Source organism: Schistocerca serialis, chromosome 5, assembly GCF_023864345.2.
Source record: "Schistocerca serialis cubense isolate TAMUIC-IGC-003099 chromosome 5, iqSchSeri2.2, whole genome shotgun sequence".
Classification (NCBI taxonomy): domain Eukaryota; kingdom Metazoa; phylum Arthropoda; class Insecta; order Orthoptera; family Acrididae; genus Schistocerca; species Schistocerca serialis.
In genome coordinates, this window is record NC_064642.1 from 640,194,429 (window position 1) to 640,206,734 (window position 12,306).

Genomic DNA, 12,306 nt, shown 5'->3' on the forward strand with positions numbered 1-12,306 from the left:
CTAACTAACCTAAGGACAGCACACAACACCCAGCCATCACGAGGCAGAGAAAATCCCTGACCCCGCCGGGAATAGAACCCGGGAACCCGGGCGTGGAAAGCGAGAACGCTACCGCACGACCACGAGATGCGGGCAATATCTGAATTTAAGGACAATTACAATAAAGTATATTTGCTACCAGCAGATTATAAAATTTGTAATTTGCCTGATTACAGAGCGCCTTGTGATAGGTTTATTCCTGTAATGTATTCCAGTTGCACAATGGTCACGCAAAATAGACTTTATTAAGCGTCGTCGTGTGTCGAAGAGATGAATTATAAGAAAAATTTTATTATTCTTTATAGTGTATATTGTGTGTGGTGTATAAGGCTTACTGTGATAGAAAAGGAAACTGCAGAAAAATGGCACAAACGAGAGCAGCTGGTACTCGGTATCATCTCTGACAGAACAGTTTAAATTATTGAAAGAACAGAACGAGCAAATTTCACAGCAGTTACGTAGCCGAAAGTGAGCTAATCTACAATCAGGTCCTAGTGAAGTTAAATCAGCGTAGGCAGTACCTTCCTCGTACGTGGATCCTGTAGTCCCTTGTCTTATTTCACTTTTTTTCTGGCAAAAATATCGGAGCATGCAATTACTTTTATTCAGGATGTGTTATCCGCAGACAGCTTGTGCAGCTGGTCTGCACATACACCATAGCAGATTGCCAGCTCCGCTTGACAGGTGAGGCTAAGACGTAGGTTCTGAGGAAAGTACCCACATTTATAGAGCTGGCAAATCGCTTAAAGCAACGGCGCAGATAATAAAATAGTGCTAGTTTCTTTCGAGAAAAATGTAATTTGAAAAAATTGCCAAATGAGACAGTCGAAAGGTTTTCGGACAGTATACGGAAGTTGAATGCCCAAACTTAAGAGTTGAATAACATACCGGATTCTGATGCAGTTTTATTGAAAGAGGCTGAGGTTAGGGCCCTGGATGTGTCTCTAAAGGGGATTCTTCGAGATTTTTTTCGCAGAGTACGAATGGAAAAGCCACAAGATTAGCAGCAGCGCTGCATGTAGCCAATTATGTGCAACGAAGTCTCAGAATGATCAAAAAATGTTTCTGTCGAGCAAAGAATGTTACGGCTATGGATGAAAGGGTCATTTTAAAGCAACAAGGGATCTATTACGGGAAAAAGAAATCGTGAAACGAAAACGAGAGTATTCCTCCCATTGAGAAGCATTCCCATGAAATAGAAGTGCATTCAATACGCCTGCAAAGACGGATTGTTGGTTGGTTGCTTGTTTGCAAGGGAAACAATATGAATTTTTGATAGATACAGGGGCAGAAGCAACGATTGTCAGTCCGGACCGTGTGGATAAGAGCGGACTACAAGAGCATGGTATACGGTGTGCGCGATACGCTCAATGTAGCTGATTCAATCGGGGCAACATGGCTCAGGTTTAAAATAGGAATCGCAAGATTTCATAGGCAAATGGAAGTGTTGCGAACTGTGGGCCATGATGTAGCTGCGATACTTGGGTTACGTTTTCTGGTTAGGCATCGCACTAGAATCAGCCTTTGACAACGGATGATCGAACTCAATAGTAAGTTATTTCCATAGAGCTCAACAGTTGCAAATATTTCAATATCACGAACTGCATCCATTGCAAAGGTGGCAATGAATAAACAGTGTATAAGTGCACCGAAAGTTGTTTTGCGTGACAGAATGCCAGCAGGTAAAGGAAAATTAATCTGGGTACCAGTAGATAGTAACAGTCCACAGGGAGTAGTGTGTTAGGTAGAACCACTAACAGGTACTGACATGTTGGATAAGCAACATTGTGTTTTTGTAGGTGTATACATAGACAAGAGATATTAATGGTCTGGTTATGGTGCCAATAAGCCTGGATAATTTTAGGGGAGATGAAGTGAGTCTTCCAAAGGGATTACTGATAGCCACGTTGGAGTTTCTCGAAGAGGAAGATACTGAGGACTCTAGGGTACAAGGTAGAACAAAGCGAATCGTCGACGTACCTACAATGGGGGAAGAAGTTAAACATCTCCAGGATGAAGATACGTTATAATGGAATCAGCGCTAATATGGTGCAAGAATTTGTTCAATCCAGAAAGATTATTACCTGCTACACCAATCACACAACGCAGAATACCAATAGGCAATAATCTGCCAGTATTTAGAATATCTTACGGGCTATCCAAGTATTTAGAACTTTTAGTGGAGGAAATCGTGAGTCAGCAGATATCAGAAGGGATAACAGAACGTAGAGATAGTCTATAATCAGCAAGTATCGTGATTGTGTGCCATGGATAGGTCTGACCGATTATCTTACGAGCTAAACTGCTGGGGTATTTATGGAGCGAAGTAGTGGCTAACCTATGCCGTACATCATTCGTTACGACCGCATAGGGTTTGCTGCTACAAAAGTATCATCGGTTTTGCTTCTGTCGTGCTTGCTTAACTAGTTTGTTATAGTACAGCAGTGGTTCCTAAAAGCTCTTGATGTGTTAGCTACATTCACCTTAGCATTTCTTTCGTCACGTAACAAAGGTGACGTGACCCTGTCTGGCTGCTCTGATGCACGGCGGTTAATTCAAGTACGTTCCCTGGCTCAGAAGAAAAGTCAATTTTGTGTTTTGCTCTGACACAGTATCGGTAGCGAAATGTTTTCTGTGCGGTTGCCTCGTATCGTCATTGCCGCAATGAAGTGAGATAGCTTCGCTCTCGGAATTTAAAAATTTTACCTGCTTGACTGCCCTATACAAGGTTGTCATACAACTTACACCTCTTCTTTAAAATAATAATAATAATAATAATAATAATAATAAAAGTCGTCCTGAATTAGCGCATCTTATTCTCCACCAGAACGTTTCCGCTATTCTTTTATCTGGTAAGAAGTCACCAGATGGAACAAAGAAACATTGTTTTTGTTGAGGCTACAGACTCTTAAATGAAACAAACAGATCAATATCTAATCTCTAATATTACTGTCACATTAGACAATTTGTGTCAGTGCAAGTACTTTTCAACCCTAGATTTAAGAACGACCTACCTCATAAAATTGAGGAACACACTGAGGATAGACCTAAAAGAGCATTTACAACAACTTCTGGTCAGCACTAATACTGCAAGGTCCCTTTTGGGCTGAAAAACGCACCATTTATTAGACGGAGACCTCAAAGGTTTAAAATCAAATAAATGTATTGTGTATCTCGACGATATAATTATATTCGCAAAAAGCCTGGACGAGTATATACAGCGTTTGGAGATGGTATTGACAGGTTGAGAAAGGCTTGATTTACACTTACCATTTATAAGTGTTAATTTGCACATTCACAAGTAAACTATTTGGGGTATATAATTAGCCAAGATGGGGTACGGACAAATCCGCACCTTACACCAGCAGTATATGACTTTCCGGTTCCGTAGACAACTAAACAACTACAATCCTTCCTTGGATTAGCAAACTATTATACAAAATTCGTGAAGGAGTTTGCTCAAGAGGCACAACAACTAACAAAATTATTGCAGAAAGGTATTACCTTCAGTTGGACACCTGAGTGTCAGACACCATTTCAGAATTTAAAAGACATTAACTCCAGACCGAGTTTTGATTTTTCCAAATTTCACATCAGCTTTGGGAGCAGTTTTAGGGCAAATCATTGATGGGAAAGAACACCCACTTATATAAGCATCTTGTCAGCTTAGTAAGACCGAAGAAAAATATTCGGACACTGAAAAGCCTTAATATACAGTATTTCGTATTTTAGATGTTATCTATATGGACGGAAGTTCACAGTGATTACTGATCTTGCAGCCTTAAAATGGGTACTAGGGCTAAAATATACTTAAAGACGTCTAATGAGGTAGGCTTTGATACTAAGTGACTTTCAGTACGATGATTTCACAATATGGGTATTAAAGTAACAAATGCATACATAGTTAGTAGAAACATTGTGGCATTGTAAGTCTCTGGATTTGATCTACAAGATCTGAAAAAAGCACAATAAAATGATAAAGAGCGTAAGGTGGATTGCTAACAGCCACAGTTTGTCATAAGAGGTGGGGTTTTGTGTAGATCAACCAAATGTGGACCGTCAGTTATAGTTCCAGCAGCTTTCGACAGAAGTGTTATGGCAAGGACTGGATCATACATTATTAGGTCATGAGTACCAGAGAAAAACAGATAAAAGAATAGCAGAAAGGTTCTGGTGGAGAATAAAATGCTCAGATTCAGGATGACTTTCTTTATTTTAATTATTTATTTATATATTTATTTTTAGATTAGAGGTTTACGTTGTATGCCAACGTGTATAGGGCAGTCAAACAGGTAAAATTTTCAGTCCCAGAGCGAAGCTATCTCGCTTCATTACGGCAATGTCGACACGAGGTGACCGCACACAAAACATTTCGCTGCAGAGACGGTGTCAGAGCAAAATACAAAACTGGACTTTCTTGCGAGCCAGTTAACAGATTTGAATTGACTGTAGTGCATCAGAGCCGCCAAACAGGGTCACGTCACCTTTGTTAAGTGACGAAAGTAAGGCTAAAGAGAATGTAGCTAACACATCAAGAGATTTTAAGAACCACTGCTGTACTATAACAAATTCGTTAGGCAAGCACGAACGGAAGTAAAATCGATGATACCTTCGTAACAGCAAACTCTATGTGGTCGTAACGAATGATGCCCGGTATACATTAGCCACTACGTCGCTCCATACATACCTCAGCACTTTAGCTCGCAAGGCAGTCGGTCAGACCGTCCGATGGCGTACATGACGTTTGTACTCTATTTCCTCATTGCAGCGAAATGACGTGTGGTACAAGTCTGTTGCAGACAGCGGACAGCAACAGCTGCTACTGGAAGAGATGACCACCTCCCCATAATCACCATTCGGAGAGTACAACGCCACAGTCTGCCTCTGCAACAGATGGGAGGACCTTGAGGTCTTTCCTTCCCACCAGGATCACGACACTAACGTTTTTGACATTCCAGCGGACTGAATAGGGCCTACATGGACGGCAGGAAATTTCGTCGAACTTCACGGGTACACGGCAACCGTCTCGCGATACACTGAGGACGAAGAAGTCTTCCGAAGCCAGCGTGTGTAAGTTCAGTACCCTCGGCGCCAACTGTCACTGCCATGACAACCCCGTACGGCCGGTATCGGGACACACCGCCAGTGAACCGCTAAGCACCAGCCCGCAGGAGTGAAGTGAAGGGTGTCAGATGCCTTGAGTGGGCAAGAAGGCCGCTTACGACACGTTTGTTCAGCAGGCATTGACAAGCGATGCCAACCACGAGTCAAAACGATACCTGTATTTTTTACGAAATAACTAATTCTGAACCTTCTTTCACTGTAACTACCGGCGACCACAGTTAACTACCGTCCTCCCTAGGAATACTGTCAAGGAGCGAACTGGGAGAGTGCCTCCTGACAGAACCAACTCTGCTTACGCTTTCCCAAATGTCGGCTCTTGCAAAGCGTTGTAATGTACTTACTTCACTTGGCACCCCTTCTCCCTCAAATGTTACTAACTACAAATTCCGCACTTTCCTGAATATGAATTTGTAATTCCTCCAAACCTGGAGCATCCCTACGATCACTACAACCATGTTTTCTCTGATCTAACCAAATGGCGCATTACACAACATACACATAAAGAAAACGAGCTCTTCACCAGATCGTGATGGGCCGTGGGACGTTAGCCGCCCGCCGTGTCATTCTGCGTCATGCTGATGCAGTATGGAGGGGCATGCGCTCAACTCCGCTCTCCTGAGTTGTAGACTTTCTACACCATGGAGCCATTGCTGTTCAGTCTAGCAGCTCCTCAGTTGGCATCAAATAGCTGAATGTACCTCATACCAATCGTCCTACCAAAGAAAAGTCGCTGACATTACCGGGAATCGAGTCTGTGTCCTCCACATGGCAGGCAGACCTGACCGCTCAGCTACAGATGGGGAGGAAACACATTCTACATCTATATTATTACTCTGCTATTCACAATAAAGTGCCTGGCAGAGAGTTCAATGGCACACCTTCAAGGTGCCTTTCTACCGTTCCACTCTCTAACGCCAAGAGGGAAAAACGAGCACTTAAATTTTTCTGTGCGAGCCCTGATTTCTCTTATTTTATCATGATGATCATTTCTCCCTATGTAGGTGGGTGCCAACAGAATGTTTTCGCAATCACAGGAGAAAAATGGTGATTGAAATTTCATGAGAAGATCCCGTCGCAACGAAAAACGCTTTTGTTTTAATGACTGCCACTCCAATTCACGTATCATGTCTGTGGCACTATCTCCCCTATTTCGCGAGCTGCCATTCTTTGCCCATTTTCGATGTCATCCGTCAGTCCCACCTCATGCGGATCCCACACCCGACAGCAATACTCCAGAATAGGGCGGACAAGCGTGTTGTAAGCAGTCTCTTTAGTAGACCTGTTGCACCCTCTAAGTGTTCTGCCAATGAATTGCAGTCTTTGGTTTGATCTACCCACAATATTATCCATGTGATCGTTCCAATTTAAGTTATTTGTAATTGTAATCTCAAAGTATTTAGCTGAATTTACAGATTTGTGTGACTTATCGCGTAATCGAAATTTAGCTGCTTTCTTTTAGTACTCATGTGAATAACGTCACACTTTTCTTTATTCAGGGTCAATTGCCACTTTTCGCACCATACAGATATCTTATTTGTCTGTCGGCATGAAAGACGAAGATTATAATTTGCCACGCAGTCCAGAAAAATGTATTACGACTGGGTCCGAACAGCAAAAGAGTATGGGCAGAAATTGGCCGTGTCGTTTCCTGACTTACCAAGAACGTTAGGTGCTGATCGTGTTCGTAGTGGGGAGGGCTGCGACATTTACAAGTCGGAACTACGGTGCCAGGGCTCTCTACAAGGTTTAACGACTACATCTACTTATCTTCTTATAATCAGCTTCTAAATAACACCACCAGCCAACCTCAAAATAAGTTGTATGGGTTGCATATTTCGCAGCCAACGGCAGGTTTGTTGGCCCTTGACAACTAATCATGTCTAAATTACTCATTTTGGCGAGATCTTTAATGAAGTGTATGTTACCCTTCTGGATGTTAAATTTTTTCGTGTTATCAGTTCCGGAATAGAGACGTTTAATGTTTACCAAATGCCTTCAGGCTGCGGCGTTTCGGACTTTTCACGACGAGATAGTGATCTTCCGTGACGTTACAGGTCCTGTGCTGTGGTTGGCCGACAGAAGCAAATCAAGCAGCATGTTACTTTAAACACTTTCGAAGCTAATATTCAGTAATTGTCGGTTTTCAAATTTGTACTTATGTATTACGAAGGTGTGCAGTTTAAGTAATACACCGCATTGCCCATCCGGAGAGGTGCGGCGGTCCCGAATCCAATCCGCCTGGAGGATTAACGACGAAGGTCGGTATGCCGGCCAGTCAGGTAATTGTTTTTTCCCCACATTCCGCTAGGTCAGTGGTTCCAACCTGAGGGTAATTACCCGCTCAGGGGTAAAATGAAATTTTCTGAGGGGTAAAAACTAAATGATTCGGTTGTGTTTTAGTCACGAAACTATACTATTTTCAAAATATCATTACCATTATCATAATTTTGTAAGTTTCTAGTTTAACTATATAAGTTATCAATAATTACTGTTCCCAGTTAGCAGTATTAATGCAGTGGAGGTTACAAGTTCTTCTCATAGTGCAACCATTACACGCATATGTGGTGCTTTGTTCCGTACATCGCTGATGATAAAAGTGAGACATACACGTAACAAATGCTAAATATCAAAATGTCTACTCCAAGCTGTAGATAGTAATGCAGTAGTCCAGAAATGGTTCATTACTGGCTTGGAGACAGATACATTAATTAATTGACAGCACAGCAGTAACTACATAAGGGCTACTACAGTGCCTTACACAGTGTTATTATGTTATCATTGTGGTCAGACGCAAAGCAGTAACAGCATAAAGCCGTCCAATTCCTGCCAGTTCCGAAGTAAGGAGTGCAGCAATCAAGCGATTTACAAACAGTATGTATAGTGCACAAATTGGAATGTGTTTGATTTTAAATTGGGTTGCAGTGTAAAGGTCAAGAAAGTTTCTCAATGGAGAGGAGTAATGCAAGAGAAGTATGTTTTGTAACAAGTATCTACCTCACTGAGGGTAATTACCTTTCTTATTTGACAAGAAGTTGTAGGTAACATGTGCAATGCACCACGAATTCCTTCGTGATTCATTCTAAAACACACACACACTCTCTCTCTCTCTCGCACACACACACACACACACACACACACACACACACACACACATGCATAAATACGCACAAACTAAATATCATTCATCTTTCAACATTTTAAAAATGAAGGTGTTCCAAGAAAAGTCGTTCATTCTATAGTTTAGTTAAGATGCTAAAGCTGCTGATAATGTGGGAGTGGGGTGTGGTCGTGGGAGGGGGGGGGGGGGATTGAGACCGGCCTACTAACTAACGTCTGATTGCACTCAGGGGCAATGGTCTAAGAAAGGCTGGGAACCACTGCACTAGGTAAACACCGGGCTATTCCGTCATGGGGAGGAGAAGAGGGAGGGCATGTAACGGGTTGGATATAAGAAGGGCATCGGGCCACCTCCTCAATCAACAATGCCATATCCGATAACAAAGATGCCACTCCTGCGCTGAAGCGGGACAAGATATAATAAAAACAAGAAGAAGGAGGAGGAGGAGGAGGAGGAGGAGAATTGCACAACATTAAAAATCACTTCATAACACGTCATTTTTACGACGGTTTGTTGTACAAAAGTGACGGGATAGGTGACGCTGGCGACTAAACAAGATACCGCACATTGTTCCATTAAGCTGCGTACTTACCCTTGCCCAGTTTTTATTTATGTTGTTGTCATATGTTTCATTAGGGTCTGCATGCACCCCGATTCGTTCACATTAAACCTACTAGGCTCATGTTCCAAATTTTGGCCTAAGAAATTGCACACTGAATTCATTTTGTTCTATCAGACTCGTGGTAAGCTGCAATTCTTTGCAAGAAAATGAAAATCTGGCATAGTACTCTCACAAAAGAAACTTAGTAATAATGCACTCCTTTCCGAAATCTCGGCCAACAAACAAAGTTCCTAGCAGTTATGGGTAAAGAGACACGTTTCACATGCTTGTTTCCTATAATAATAAGTAGAACGCTCGCTAGGTGATACCTTTTATGTTAACGTAATCTAATGCTCTCTAACGAGACACGTACCAAGTGATATTCACACGTAGTACGTTCATCGACGAGTCTGGACTCATTTCGCAAACATAATCTTTGTGTGTGATGGCTTAACGAAAACTCTCCACCTCTTAAAGCTCTTTTCATTTCTTGCTGCTTCTTATTTCGTTTTCGTTCCCTTCTTTCTAGAATCTTTCCTCTTCACGATGTATCGTAGGCTCCATCCCTCCTCTCTCGGGTCCTCATTTTTCTAACTCCCAAACCTAATAGTCTCACCTTCACCCTCCCTTTGCCCATGTAGTCAGTTTTATACACCATTAGTATTATTATTCATTATTTTGTTTTATTCATTATATTTAGTGATAAATATCGTTACACTTAAATGCAACGAATATATTTACCTGAAAATTGTTTCAACGTACATGTATGTACATATGTTTTCTATAAGCGAGCGTGTTTTGACTCTCGAAACAGGGCAGTGGAGTGGTAGGTTCGGTGACGAAGTGCCATTGTTGGCTTTTAGTACGTGATGACGCGGACGAAACACTTAAATTAATATGCGAAACTTACCAATGTAAACTGCACAAAGACAATGTTTAATATTTAGTCAACTGTGAAACATGCACGGGATGTTCTACTTCTGGATGTTGAGATGTATGGCGGCCGACAGTAAGGTTGGTATTCCACCGCCGTCCGTGTGCAAGTGACGCACATCAGTTGGTCTCTGGAGGAACATGTTGTTCACGGTAACAGATTTGAATATCGCGAGGAGTGTGCTTTCGTTTGAAGTAGTTTTGAAATGGGTTTTGTCGGTCAGTGTGCTAAAACTTTTTCAAGACTGCTACGGAGTCGAAACAAAGAACGTCGTAAAAACACCGGTGCCACGTGTTTCAAATCGTGCACACTTTGAAATTTCAGTCCCAAGCACCATCGACAGCTGCGACAGTATTTGAGTCATACCATCACTTGAAATAGATATGCGAGTGTTGGAACTTTAATAGTGGCAACTACTTATTTACAGCTCGTACAAAATAGATACGTATTCCAAAGTTTTCAAATGGTTCAAATGGCTCTAAGCACTATGGGACTTAACATCTGAGGACGTCAGTCCCCTAGACTGATCCATACCCGAGGCAGGATTCGAGCCTGCTACCGTAGCAGTAGCGTGGTACTGGACTGAAGCACCTAGAACCGCTCGTCCACAAAGGCCGACTTTCAAACTTTTACTGAACTTAAGAGTAGTCACCAGCATTGTGTATAAACAGTAGCCAGCGATGTGGAAGTCGTAGGATACTCTTAGCAATGCCAGTTGTGTTGACAGTTCGAGCGGCGCGGTCAATTGCCCGACAAATTTGTAGCAATTCTGAAGCGAATGCCGTGAAGTGTTTCCTTCAGTTTAGAAATCGAGTTCATCTTACGAGTGCTTAAGTCAGTGGAGTGCAGTAGGTGGTATAGCGCATAGTAGCCCCATCAGCCGAACAAATCAATAGCAGCTTGCACTGTACGTGCTTGAGCATTGTCCTGCAAAATGATGGTCAGGTCCTGCAGGAAATGTCATCACTTCTGTCCCTATGCTGTTCATTTCTGGATCACAACCTATAGCCAGCTTAGAGACAGAAGTGATGACACTTTATGCAGGACCTGACCATCATTTTACAGGACAATGCTCATCCACGTACAGTGCAAAGCTGTTACTCACTTGTTTGACTGATAGGGCTGCTAAGTGCTATACCACCTACTGCACTCCCCTGACTTAAGCCCTCGTGAGTTCAACTCGATTTCTAAACTGATGGAAATACTTCACGATATTCGCTACAGAAGTGCTACAGATTCGTCAGGCAATAGATCACGCCTCTCGAATTGTCAACACAACTGTCACTGCTAAGAGTACCCTACAACTTCCACATAGCTGGCAGCGGGTTATACACAATGCTGGTGACTACTTTGAAGGTCTGTAAAACTTTGAAAGACGTATCTGTTTTGTACGAGCTGTAAATAAATATTTGCCACTATTAAAGTTCCAACCGTCGTATAATGCATCAGGGGGACATTAGTTTCAACACAAAATCATTAAATTTGAACATCGTACACCATCGTCGCTAGTCATGGAATCCCAATCTGTAACAGAGATCGCCCTTAACTCCTATAGAGTAGGTACGATAAGCTACAATATCATAATAAGCCTCCAATCCTTCTAAAGGCTTATCCACGTATTAGGGCAACAGTTAACCAACCATTACCAGTAACAACTTCAGTAGTGGTACATGAAAAATTAATTTTGGCTCCAACAAAAGTAATTGGACCAGTTAGTAGCTCTTCTTGTGCTACATTATTTGGAGTCATTGAAAAAGTATGCACAGTCTTGTACACAGGCATTCTTGATCTTCTTGTATATCTCCTCCTCCTATACGGCATGGCTGTGTGCTTCGTGCGGCTGCCTCGAGGGAAACGAGCGTGCTGCTGCCTGCACAGCGCATATACGTCACTGATAAGGTGGGCGCGGCAGGAAGTAGAGCGCTCTCAAACCGCAATGGCGGCACCGGATGTCGAGCAATTCTGCGGATCGCCCTTAGTCAAAACTAGAGGGCGATCAGCCGGGCTCCAGCGGCGGCCGAGAGAAGCTCATTCAAGGTCACTCGCCAAGATGGCGGCGCACACAGCCACCTGCCCACGAACCCCATACTCGCAGCTCGTGATTCCTTAAGTGCTCTGCATTGTTGTGCATCCGCACTCAACGACAGGATCATTGGTCGTGGATACCAAGGGGTCCTGCTGTGAAATTAACTGGCACCGCAGTCCATCAGCTCTGGATGTTGAGATGTATGGCGGTCGACAATTGGGTTAGTATCCTACCGCCGTCCGCGGCGTCCTCAGACACGTTTTCACTGGTCATCGTGACTCAGTTCTTAGCGAGACTCATCACTGAAGATAATTCTACTCCAGTGAATGGTATTCCAGGCCGGAAACGTATCTGGAAACGCCATGGATAGTGGTGGGACACCAACTTCACGGTCGCCAGCTATACGACCTGACGATCAGTTGTGACGGGCTGGGGTGACATTTCATTTCATAGCAGTTCCCCTT